The 13,833-nt window shown below is 42.4% G+C and overlaps 1 protein-coding gene across 7 annotated transcripts in view; it reads left to right on the top strand.

The window, feature by feature from the left end:
- LOC132829036 (E3 ubiquitin-protein ligase arkadia-C-like) overlaps positions 1-13,833 on the top strand; it is a 93,861-nt gene that overhangs the window by 47,623 nt on the left and 32,405 nt on the right. The window lies entirely within an intron of this gene.

Raw genomic sequence — 13,833 nt, 5'->3', positions numbered from 1 at the left:
ACAGGATTTCCATTGTCACTGCTGTCAAAGAGAAGCAACTTGTAGTACATCAGTACTTAAGTAGAGAACAAGCAAATACTTTCAAGTGACTGAAGGAACAGTCTGGAATAATGGCTCTGAACCCTGTTTGGTTTTGTTTGTTTCTGATCCAGGTTTCTCACTCTCAAACTGAACGTTAAATTCTAACATGTTAGAATCATGAGCTCTTAGGGGATCTTTTACTCTGAGGTCATTTGATTAGATTAGATTAGACTAGATTAGACTTAGTGTGGAAACAGGCCCTTCGGCCCAACAAGTCCACACCGCCCCGCCGAAGCGCAACCCACCCATACCCCTACATTTACCCCTTACCTAACACTACGGGCAATTTAGCATGGCCAATTCACCTGACCCACACATCTTTGGACTGTGGGAGAAAACTGGAGCACCCGGAGGAAACCCACGCAGACACGGGGAGAACGTGCAAACTCCACACAGTCTGTTGCCTGAGTTGGGAAATGAACCCGGGTCTCAGGCGCTGTGAGGCAGCAGTGCTAACCACTGTGCCATTTATTAAACCTGCCTTATTACGCATTACCAGATCCAACATAGCCTGGTTCCCAGCTGCCTCCGTGACACATTTTTTAAGGAGAGCTATTTCTAAAGCACTGAATGAATTTGTTGTCATAGTTGCTGTTTCCAGTTTGATTAACCAATCAACATGAAGATGAAAGTCACCCATAATTATTGCTGTATTCCTTTTACATGCTGCAATTATTAATTGATTTATACCCTTTCCCACAGTGTGACTAGTGTTTGGGAGTCTGTACGCTACCCTTACCAGTGTCTTCTCTCCCTTCCCTCTACCCAAATTAACTTTACATCATCTGAGCCTAGATCATTACTCACAACTGTCTTCATTTCACCTCTTATTCACAGTGGTATTCCACCACCTTTTCCATCCCTACTGTCTTTCTGAAAGGTCAATTATTCCTGAATGTTAAGTTCCCTGTTCTGATCTCCTTGTAACTATGTCACCATAATGACAACTAGATCATATCCATTTACCTCAATATGTAAGGTCAGATGGTTTATCTTACTCTGAATGCTTTGTCAATTCAGATACAAAGATTTTATAGGCTTGTCTTTTAGCAATTTTTAATCATCCTAATATTTCTCTGCACTGTTGTCCCATTTTCCTCTCACCTAAATTACCAGGTCTACTGTTTTTGCATTTAACTGTACTTTTTAATTACCATCCTTGTTTCTCTTTCCTTTGTCACCCTGCTCAGGTTCCCACTACCCTGGCTCTCTAGTTTGAACCCGTCCTAACCCTAGCAGATACTCATCCTAGGATATAGGTGCAGATGTGACCTATACAGTTTGTACGAGATTTACCAGTCTTAATGTTCCAGGAATCGGAAGCCCTTTTCTCCAACCACGTATTAATCTGATGTACTCTGCTGTTTCTATTGTAACTGGCACATGGAATCTACAGGACTTCTATGAAGATGTAACTGGAGTTGAGTGAGAGTTAAAACTAGAATGAGTTACTACAGTTGTTATTTTCTGTGAATGTTCTAATCCTGACGGGACTGTATAGAGTCGATACAGAAGGTTTTTTTTTCCCTGGTGGAGGAGACCAGAACCAGGGAACACCATTTAAGAGACACATCTCCCTTCCAAGTCTGACCGAAGGATATGATTTTTCTCTTCGAGCATAAAATGTAGGCCACTCAGTCCAGCAAGTCTGTCTTGCAATTCATTGAGATCATGGATGATCTGAGAATCTTGAACTCCACTGTTCCCCATACTATAAGACTGTAAGATCATAAGATATCGGAGCAGAAGTTGGGCCATTCAGCCCATCGAGTCTGCTCCGCCATTCAGTCACGGCTGATAAGTTTTTAAACCCCATTCTCCTGCTTTCCCCCTGTAACCCTTGATTCCCTTGACAATCAGAATGTATTTACCTCGGTCATAAACCTACTCAATGATCTGGGCAGCCACAGCCTTCTGTGGCAGTGAATTCCAGAAATTCACCACCCTCTGGCTGAAGAAGTTTCTCCTTATCTCTGTTCTAAAAGGTCTTCCCTTTACTGTGCCCTCAAGTCCTAGTCTCTCCTACCAATGGAACCATCTTCCCAACATTCAGTCTGTGCAGGCCATTCAGTTTTCTATAAGTTTGAATAAGATGCCCCTTATCCTTCTAAACTCCATTGAGTATAGATGCAGAGACCTCAAACATTCCTCGTATGTTAAGTATTTCATTCCTGAGACCATTCTCGTGAACCTCCTCTGAACATGCTCCAGGGTCAGTACATCCGTCCTGAGATATGGGGCGTAAAACTGTGCACAATGCTCTAAATATGGTTGGATCAGATTCTTGCAGAACCTCAGAAGTACATCCCTACTTTATATTCAAGTCTACTCAAAATAACCGCCATCGTTGCATTTGCCTTCCTAACTTCTGACTCATCCTGCAAGTTTACCTTGAGAGAATCCTGGACTAGAACTCCAAGTCTCTTTGCAAATCAGACTTCTGAATTTTCTCCCCAATTAGAAAATAGTCCATGCCTCTATTCTTCCTACCACGACGCATGGCCTCACACTTTGCCACATTGTACTCCATCTGTCATTTCTGTGCCCACTCTCCTAACCTGTCTAAATCCTTCTGCAAGGTAAAAACAATGACTGCAGATGCTGGAAACCAGATTCTGGATTAGTGACGCTGGAATAGCACAGCAGTTCAGGCAGCATCCAAGGAGCAGCAAAATCGACGTTTCGGGCAAAAGTCCTTCATCAGGAAGTAAGGCAGAGAGCCTGAAGGGTGGAGAGATAAGCTAGAGGAGGGTGGGGAGAAAGTAGCAGAGTACAAGAGGTGAGTGGGGGAGGGGTGAGGGTGGAGTAGATAGATGGAAAAGGAGATAGGCAGGTCGGACAAGTCCGGACAAGTCATGGGGACACTGCTGAGCTGGAAGTTTGGAACAAGGGTGAGGTGGGGGAAGGGGAAATGAGGAAACTGTTGAAGTCCACATTGATGCCCTGGGGTTGAAGTGTTCCAAAGCGGAAGATGAGGCGTTCTTCCTCCAGGCGTCTGGTGGTGAGAGAGCGGCTGTGAAGGAGGCCCAGGACCTCCATGTCCTCGGCAGAGTGGGCGGGGGAGTTGAAATGTTGGGCCACGGGGCGGTGTGGTTGATTGATTGGTGCGGGTGTCCCAGAGATGTTCCCTAAAGCGCTCTGCTAGGAGGCGCCCAGTCTCCCCAATGTAGAGGAGACCGCATTGGGAGCAACGGATACAATAAATGATATTAGTGGATGTGCAGCTAAAACTTTGGATGTGGAAGGCTCCTTTAGGGCCTTGGATGGAGGTGAGGGAGGAGGTGTGGGCGCAGGTTTTACAGTTCCTGGGATGGCAGGGGAAGGTGCCAGGATGGGAGAGTGGGTTGTAGGGGGGCGTGGACCTGACCAGGTAGTCACGGAGGGAGCGATCTTTGCGGAAGGCGGAAAGGGGTGGGGAGGGAAATATATCCCTGGTGGTGGGGTCTTTTTGGAGGTGGCGGAAATATTGGCGGATGATTTGGTTTATGCACAGGTGAGCACCAGGGGGGTTCTGTCCTTGTTACGGTTGGAGGGGTGGGGTCTGAGGGCGGAGGTGCGGGATGTGGATGAGATGCGTTGGAGGGCATCTTTAACCACGTGGGAAGGGAAATTGCGGTCTCTAAAGAAGGAGGCCATCTGGTGTGTGCTGTGGTGGAATTGATCTTCCTGGAGCAGATACGGCGGAGGTGGAGGAATTGGGAATACGGGATGGCATTTTTGCAAGAGGTAGGATGGGAAGAGGTGTAATCCAGGCCGCTGTGGGAGTCCGTGGGTTTGTAAAAAAAAAGTGTGTCAAGTCGGTCATCAGTAATGGAGATGGAGAGGTCCAGGAAGGGGAGGGAGGTATCAGAGATGGTCCAGGTAAATTTAAGGTCAGGGTAGAATGTGTTGGTGAAGTTGATGAATTGCTTAACCTCACTGCTAAATCCTTCTGCAGCTTCCCCACTACCTCAATGCGACCTGTCCCTCTACCTATCTTTGTACCATCTGGCCTAGGTTCCTTCACCTAGATTGTTAATATATAGTGAAAAGTTGTGGTCCAACACTGAGTCTTGCGGAACACTACTTGTCATCAGCTGCCATCCTGAGAAGGACCCTTTTATCCCCACTCTCTGCTTTCTGCCAGACAGCCAAGCTTCTATCCACCTTGCCTGTAATACAATGGGCCCTTATCTTATTCAATTGCCTCCTGTGTGGCACCTTGTCAAAGGCCTTCTTGAAATCCAGATTGATAACATCTGTTGGCTCTCCTTCGTCTAACTTGCTCGATACTTTCTCAAAGGATTCCAGCAGATTAGTCAGGCATGACCTCCCCTTGATGAAACCATGCTGACTTTGTGCTCTTTCACCATACACTTCCAAGTATTCAGAAATCTCATCCTTCACAATGGGCTCCAGGATCTTACCCCTGACCGAGGTTAGATGAATCAATTTGTAATTTTTCATCATTGGCTTTACTCCTTGTTTAAATGGGTGTGTCACGTTAGCGATTTTCCCAGTCCTCTGGGATTCTCCTTGACTCTTGCGACTCCCAAAAGATCCCCACTAACACCTCCACTATCTCTTCGGCCATCTCCCTTAGAACTCTGGAGTGTAGTCTATCTGGTCCAGGTGATTTATCCACCTTCAGACCATTCAGTTTTTCTAACACTATCTCCTTGGTGATGGACACCGTACTCAGCTCTTCCCTCTCACTCTCTTGAATGTTTGGGATATTACTTGTATCCTCCACTGTGAAGACTGACGAAAAGTAATGATTCAGTTCCTCAGCTGTTTCCTTGTTTCCCCTCTACTATATCTCCAGCGTTATTTTCCAGCAGTCCAATGTCCACTTTTGTCTCTCTTTTGCCCTTTATATATCGAAAGAAACTCTTGCAGTCTTCCTTTATATTACTGGCCATCTTACCCCCATATTTAATCTTCTCCCTCCTTACTTTTTTTGGTGCTCTTTGTGAGTTTCCCAATCCTTTGGTTTCCCACTGTCTTTCACCACATTATATGCTTTCTCTTTTGCTTTTATGCTATCCTTGATTTCCCTAGTCAGCCCTGGTTGCCTCATTCTCCCTGTACCATGCTAACTTTTCCTCGGGATGAATCTCTGCAGTGTCTCCTGACTTACTCCCAGAGACTCCTGCCATTTCTGTTCCATTGTCTTTTCTGCTGCATCCTCTCCCAGTCTGTTCTACTCAGCTCCTCTCTTATGCCTCTGTAGTTGCCTTTATTCAGCTATCATACCGTTAGCTTTGATTCTATCTTCTCTCTGTCAAATTGCTGAGTAAATTCAATCATACTATGATCATTGCCCCCAAAAAGGTTCCTTCACCTTAAGCTCCCTTATCAAGTCTGCCTCATTGCACAACATTAAATCCAGTATTGCCTGTTCCCGAGGAGGCTTCACCGCGAGCTACTCCAAAAAGCCATCTCACAGACACTCCATAAATTCCTTTTCTTGCAATCTATTACCAACCTGATTTTCCCCATCCACCTGCATATTGAAATCCCACATGATCATTGTAACTTTGCCTTTCCTACGCATCTTTTCTATCTCCTGGTGTATTTTGCACCCAGCTCCTGGCTTCTGTTTGGAGGCCTCTACATAACTCCAATTATGTTTTTTTCACCTTTTGCGGTTCCTCAACTCTACCCACACAGATTCTACACCATCTAACCCTGCGTTGTTTCTTGCCCTTGATGTCATTTCATTCCTTGCTAATAAGGCAACCCACCCCTTTTCCCACCTGCCTATTTTTTCGATAGGATTTTGTTCCTTGAATATTCAGCTCCCAGTCCTGATCCCCCTTGCAGCCTCTTCTCCATGATGCCCACCGCATCATACGTGCCAATTTTGATCTGCATCCCAAGCTCATTTACCTTATTCCCTAAACAGTGTGCCTTCAGATCAAACACCTTCAGTCCTGTATTAACCGTATCCTCCTTCTCATTGTCATTCGTTTGCCCAGCATGCTTGAAGTTTGTCTGCTAACCCTTTCCAAACACAGTCCTATTTGAGTCTGTGCACTTTAATAACCGCTCCTGTGTTCTGCACTCTTTCTTCCTCCTTTATTTTGAGCTTTCTAATTGCTCCTGTAATGTAACCCTCTACCCCCGTGTAGTTTAAAACTCTTCTGCAGCCCTAGTCATGCAATTCACGAGACTCTGGTCTATGCGCGGTTCAGATGAAGACCGGCCATCGGAACAGGCCCTTTCTTCCCCTTCATGTGCCAGTGACCCATGAATTTAAACTCATTTCTCCCACACCAATCTTTCAGACAAGTATTTGCCTTCTTAATCTATTGACTCTGTGCCAATTAGCTTGTGGCTCAGGTAGTAATTATTACCTTTGTTTTGATTCTGCTTTTTAATTCAGCTCCTTGTTGTTCATACTCCTTTAGCAGAACCTTTGCCCTAGTTTTAGCTATATTGTTGGTAGCTACGTGGACCGTGAACACTAGATCTTTACCCTCCCACTCCAATTTCCACTGCAGCCAAAGATGAGATATTCCAAACCTGAGCACCAGGCAGGCAACGTAGCCTTTGGGACTCTCTATCCTGGCCACAGAGAACAGTGTCTTTGCCTCAAACTATACCGCTTGTATCCATTACTGATTTTAAAATCTGTCATCTCAGCCTTGTGTATATACTTAACCACCCAGCCTCAAGAGCTCTCTGTGGTAAAGAATTCCATAGATTCATTGCCCTTGTAGAGAAGACATTTCCCCTCATCTCTGTCTTACATGGGTGACTCCTAGGATTATATCCTAAACTTTCCCACAAGGGGAAACAGCCTCTCATTCTCTACACCATCAAGCTCCCTGAGAATGTAGTATGATTCAATTAGATCTCCTCATATTCTTCTAAACTCCATTGAGTGTAGGCACACCATACTCAGCCTTTCCTCATAAGAAAATCACTGCAAAGCCATAATCAACTTAGTGAAGCTTCTCTGAACTCTCTGCCAATATATGTTTCCTTGGGTAAGAGATGAAAACTGTTCACAGTATTCCACAATGTGGAGGTGCTGGTGTTGAACTGGGGTGGACAAAATCAGAAATCACACAATGTCAGTTATAGTCCAACCGGTTCATTTGAAACCACAAGCTTTCAGAGCCCCGCTTCTTCGGTTAGCTGGTGAGAGAGATACGTTTGACACAGAATTTATAAGTAAAAGGTCAACCTTGTGTATATACTGATGCGAAAGTATTGAACAAACCCAGCTGGCTGTTAAGTCTTTAATCAGTAAGACTGGCGATGCAGGTTTTGACTGATTTAATGTGTAAATCCCGGAATTTCTTTGAAGTCACTGTCCCGTGATAGCTTGAGGTTTTAATCCAAATAAACGTGACATATTAGGTCAAACGATGTATTTTAGGTGCAAGGCCAATTTCCAGTCACCATCCTACAACTCATCCACGACCACAATGTCTTCACCTTTGACAACCAGTTCTTCGTCAGACACACAGAACAGCCATGGGGATCAAATTTGCCAATATTTTTATGTACAAATTCAAGGGAGAGTTCTTTTCTGCAGAGGACCTCCGACCAATGCTTTACACCAGATACATTGTCGACACTTTTCTTCCTTTGGACTCATGATGAGGAATCCCGGAAACAACTACATAGTGATATCAGCAAGTTTCATCCCACTACCAGACTTACCATGGACTACTCTTTGGAGCCAGTGTCATTCTTTGACACGTGCATCTCCATCAGGGACGGACACTTCAGTACCTCAAGGCCGCAGATAACCTCACGATGCTGCTCTTCTCTAGCTTCCACCCTAAACACATTAAAACAGCCATCCCCGTAGACAAGTCCTACGCATCCACAAGGTCTGTTCAGATGAGGAATGTGACGGACACCAGAAGACTTTGAAGGGCACCCTCAAGGACAGGATACGATGTTCAGTTCATCAATTGCCAGTTCTGAAGTGCCATGGCGAAAAACTGTAATGAGCTGTTCAGGAGACAGACACTGATACAACCGATAGGATACCTTTCGTTGTTTAGTACTTCCTGGGAGTGGAGGGACTACTCCATGTTGTTTGCAGCCTACAACACTTTATCAATGAAGATGAGCAACTCACCAAGATCGTCCCTATGCCTCTACCACTTGCCTTCAAACAGCCGCCAAATCTTAAACAGGCCATTATTCGTAGCAAACTATTCAGTCTTCAGGACAACATCGACTGCAATACCATACAACCACGTCACGGCAACCACTGCAACCTGTGTCATTGTGTCAACATGGAAACTACCATTACACATGGGGACTCCATCCACCACATGCATGGCAGATATTCATATGATTTGGCCAACATTGTTTATCTCCTACATGGCAAGCAAAGATCCCCTGAGGCATGGTACATGAGTGAAACCATGTAGGCACTACGCCAAATGATGAATGGACACTGCGCAACAACCGCCATTCAGGGATGCCCTTTCCCAGTGAGGAGACACTTTAGTTTCAAGGACATTCAGCCTCTCAGATCTTCAGATGACCGTTCTCCAAGGCTGACCTCCGGATACACAGCAATGCAGAGTTGCCAAGCAGAGGGTGATAGCCAAATTCGGTACTCATGAGGATGGCCTCAACCAGGATCTTGGGTTCGTGTCATACTATAGGTGACCTCCCCATTCGATCTCCCCTCTTCCCCACCCTCTTTTCCCCCACCGCCCGAGGGGTGCATTTGTATTTGCTGATACGTTCTATTTTGTTGGAAAAGTACACAATCTCTGGACAGTCACTCAATGTGGCATTTTGTACATTCCTACTTTGGAAATAAAACCAGTCTGACTCCAGATTGAGAGACAGGCTCGAAACAAGGCTTCACCCCTAAATACGTTGTCTGACCTGTGATGTCACCTTTATACAGAGGTATCTCAATTTTTCCAAATATCGAATTATTCAAATATTGGATTATCTGAAGAAGATTTGAAGGTCCCACAAAAGGTTGCCTCACAGAGGCAAGTGTATTTGGTTTACCTGTGCTGAAGAACATGTGAAAGCACTGACAAAAACAAAAACACAAGCAGCTCAAGCATCAGCGATTAGGTTTTTTTTTAAGTTAAGGGTTGTTGCACAGCCCTTGGCAAAAGTTAGTGTTTTACAGTATTCCAGTTACTTTACTGGGCCATTCATTTTTTTAAAATGGCCATGAATGTAAACACGCGCGAGGCATTTACGTTCTGTCTTTCTATCGTGGGACGGAGTTCCTGGAAACTGCAAATGCTCTTGTGATCGCAGAAGCTGTTCGGGACCTTGTTTAATGCTGGGATTTGATATGCAGTATTTATGTGCTGGTAAATCCATCTCATTTTAACCTGTAACTTACGGACTGCAAGGATTAGTTTGTTTAAATGTCAGGCCATTAAAATTATAGATTTAAACAAATTCTCTGGTTGAGCACACCGTCAGACCAGTATGACTTCCCCTGTTTAAGGTAAAATCGATTATCCGAATAATCAATTAGCTGAACGAAATAGTGCCCGCCCATCTCGTGCGGGTAATCGCGGTTCCTCTGTACTTATAAGACCTCAAGTTATCTTAGGGTAGCGATTTGAAAGAAATTCTAGGATTTACACATTAATCACTCAAAACCTGCATCTCCATTCTAAATGATTAAAGACTTATAGCCATCTTGGTTTCTCCAATACATGCATCAGTTGTATGACCTTTTGGTTTTTTACTTAAAATCTGTGTCTGATATATTCTCTCTCACTAGCTACCTGAAGAAGAAGCAGGGCTCCCTAAGCATGTGATTTCTAATAAACCTGTTGAACTTAGCCCACTGTGTGATTTTTGACACAATATTCTAGATATAGTCGAGTTAATGACTTGTATAGTCTTGCAAGGCTTCCCTGTTTTTGTACTCCAAAGGCTTCTGTTTATTCCCTGCTGAACTTTTATACTGTTTTTGTGGTTTATGAATGAGAACTTCCAAATTCCCCTGTGCTTCAGCTTTATGCAGTTTTGTCTCTAATATTCAGCTCCCCTATTCTTCCTGCCAACGTGAATAACCTCCTATCTTCCCACATTAAGTTGATGTCCACTCACTTCAGGCATCATGAGACTCTGTGTCATTCTCACCACTTGCTTTACTACCTATATTTATGTGGTTGCAATCTCAGAATTGTTAATCTGTGGAATTCTCTCCCTTGGAAAGCATTGAAGGCTGGGTTGTCATCTCACTCCGACTTGAATAAATTCAGACTTTTTACGGGCCGGAGTCCAGGGATTCAGGGCTACGAAGAAAGTGGAGTTGAGGTCACAACCAAGTGAGCCATGATTGAGTGGTAAAGGGCTGAAAGGAGAAAGAATAGGCCAGAGTTGTGACTGGTCTCTCTTTATTATACTGCCATTTCCACCGTGTTCCCACTACAAGTGTCCTTCTTTTCTTTGCTGCTCCCACTCTAAAGAGACCTGAACTTGCAATGCAGGTCAATCTGAGCATAACAAAAACAAATCGAGCAATAGGGTTTAATATTTAAAGATAAAAATATCCAAGTTCTTTTGATTCTTAGATGGACTTCACTTACAGTAGTTGGCCTGTACTTTTGGAATATTAAAAGAAAGATTTAGAGGCACTCTAGAGATTGCAAATATGATTTAGAGATATTCCCAGTGAGAAGTTTTCCTGTTTATCGTGAACAGACTTGGGGTTTTTTTCTGTTAATAAGAACATTTAAGGAAATAAATATAAAATCCTACCAAGTTCTGAGGAAGGGTCACTGGACTCGAAACATTAACTTTGACTACTCGTCACAAATGCTACCAAACCTGCTGAGCTTTTCCAGCAATTTCTGCTTCCAAATTCTGTTTTAACTGAGTCTTTATTGTTTTTGGGGAAGGGGACCATCAGTATGAATAGTCATTAAGAAATCCAACATTAAGGTCCTGCATAAAGTTGACTCAATTAAAGTTCAGTATATTTAATGAAATGAAGTGGCAACAGTATTTTTATTTAACACTTCAATTTCAGTTAAATATTGTTTGCAATAAACCTCCTGTATCCTCTGCCTCCTTGCAATGTTTCCCATCTTCAGCACTCAGTCTCCCTGGCTGCCTTTTAGTTCTTGTCCCCTCCCTGGTCCCTCCTCGCTGCCTCCTCACCCCAGCTCTGTGATTCACCCACTCTATTACCTTGAAAATCTCCTGTGCCCACTTTCTCCTGGCTGTCTTTCTGAACTTGCACAGTGAAGCCTTGGACTCTACCTACTGATCGATCTTGGCCAGTGTAAGTAGTTCAGCCTGCATTGGCCATTGCCTGTCACTAGGTGGACCCTGGTGAATTAAAATCTCTTCATAATCCATAATAGTTATTGATATTTTTACATTTTATTTCACTTTCAAGCTATTTCACTTATGAACCTAGGAATTATGATTGTATCCCATTTTAACTTAATGTTGTAAAGTCATTTCCTCTCAGAAGTTACTTTGTGTATTCCTAGGTGAAATAACTTTCAATGTTACACATGTACAGTGCAGTCTTTCAATCTGTCTGTTTTCTGTGAGGGAAACCTGCCTGCAGGAACTGAACTTTGGTTTGCACGTTTATTCCTACTTAAATTTGAGCTTTTCAGAAACATCATCACAACATAATTACATAATCATTCCTGATGAAGGGCTCCTTGGATGCTCCCTGACGTGCTGTGCTTTTCCAGCACCACTCTCTAATCTTGACTATAACCTGTCCACCCCAGTCCATATGGTGAGTGTGATTGAGAGCTTGATACAAAGGCTACATAGATTCCATGTTCAGAGAGGCAGTAGCATTGCCTGTCTATCTAATTGGATAAATAAATGTACAAAATACAAACGGCAGAATAAAAATGATCTCTTTGGCACAGCCAACCCATATCAGCAATTTGCCTGCAAATGAGCAAATAATTTGATCTAATTAAGCTATATGTTATAATCCCAGCTGATGGTATTACTGAATAAGTCCGATCTCCGAACGAAATCTGGCTTGATAGATTATACTGCTTTATTTTTAGTTAACATGGTCTTTCACTGAAACATAATCGCGAGTCCACAAAATCTCTTTAACAATAGGAGAGGTTTATGATACATGAGCCATAAAACATCAAATTATTAAGATATAAAATTGTTTTAAGACTTTTATTTCTTTTAACTATCAGCAAAACACCTTTTTGACTTATTTCCCCAACACCACCAGTTTATGAAGAATTCAAATCTAGTGAATTTACCCCTCTATATCAATATTTATGTTTGATGCAACTGTTCTCCTCAGTTCTTTGTTGTGAAGTGTGAAATCATCTGTATTAAGAAAGTGAGAGCTCAGATTTTCTTAGCTCTGTGCAATCTGCAGATTTCTAACGAAAAGACTCTTAAGTGTTGCATAAATTAAACTTTTCCATTCCAGAAATTGTGCTTTCCCTGAATTATTCTATTCACCTTTTCTAGGAAATCAACTATATTTGCTTCTGACCCACCAGTCAGAACTCCTCTGAACTGACTTAAAATCTTCGTTTTTAAATCTAATATTGATCCTTCCTTATCTTGATACAAAAGCAAACTCATAGCCTCTAATGTCATAGATCTAGCACATATTAAGCAGTCTTCCATTTAACCCTCCAAAGGACCCATGCTGTCTGGCACATACTGGAGTAGGTCACTATTCTGGTAGGACTATCCAATCTAGTTTTTATTTTAAACCCTTCTGAAAAGTAGCCAACCCTATATTCCACTCTTTTTAAAATCATAACTCAAATTATATTAGCATGTTTTATTGTGTACAAATTATGCATCTTGAATCACACTTGTACCTACACTTCCAAGAATAAAAATGGATCCTTAAGAGGTACTCTCATTTCCTGTCACAAAAAAATCTTTTATACAATTATTTCTGTTATTACATGAACAGTAATAATAATCTTGACATAAACATTCACTAGGTTTAAAAATAACCATCATTTTAATACGGCCATTTCCATCTTGGTGTGCAGCTTCCTGAATATGTGTTCCTTTTAAAGAATCAGCTAGAATGTTGCCCAGATGTATGAAAGATCTTTAAATTGTATGGCTGGCCGATTAACTGGCAAAGACAGAATTGATGAAAAAATGAACTGCTTGTACTGCTTGGAGATCCTAGAACTAGGAGGCAGGGTTTGAGAATTGGGAAAGATGTTAGGAAGCACTTCTACACACAAAAGATGGTAGATGTTTTGGAACTCTCTTCCACAAATGGCAATGGATGTGAGATCAGTTGTTAATTTCAAATCTGAGGTAGATGTTTTTTTTTGTTAAGCAAAGGTATTAACGGAAATGGGCCAAAGGTAGACAGATGGAGTTAGGCCATAGCCATGATATAATTGAATGGCAGAACAGGCTTGAAGATCTGAATGGCATATTCCTATTCTTATGTTCCTATTAAATTTCATCAAAGGGACTGCAAGTTGTTTTCTGACATTTCCCAAAACAAATCAAAGGGTTGTGATTCATCTAAAGGAAAATTTCTCCCACATAGTTCATAACATTGATTCAATACAGTTCTCAATATCTCTTTCTCTATCATTAAATACATGTCTACAGAAGTATTCAGTTTTCTTTTCAAAAAAAATAGCTGACCGGTAATTTGCCAATTTTGCCAACTTGTAGTCAAACAACACCCACACCAATGTCACTAGAGTTGACAGCCAGTTGAAATGGCTTCTTGTAATTTAGTGCTGCCAAAGTGCATGTAGTTAACAGCACAGTTTTCATTTTGTTAAACTCGTGACATTTTTGTATCTA

Source organism: Hemiscyllium ocellatum, chromosome 28 (assembly GCF_020745735.1).
Source record: "Hemiscyllium ocellatum isolate sHemOce1 chromosome 28, sHemOce1.pat.X.cur, whole genome shotgun sequence".
In the NCBI taxonomy this organism is placed as follows: Eukaryota; Metazoa; Chordata; class Chondrichthyes; order Orectolobiformes; family Hemiscylliidae; genus Hemiscyllium; species Hemiscyllium ocellatum.
Note: the sequence above shows the minus strand (reverse complement) of the source record. Positions and strands in the feature narration are given on the sequence as shown.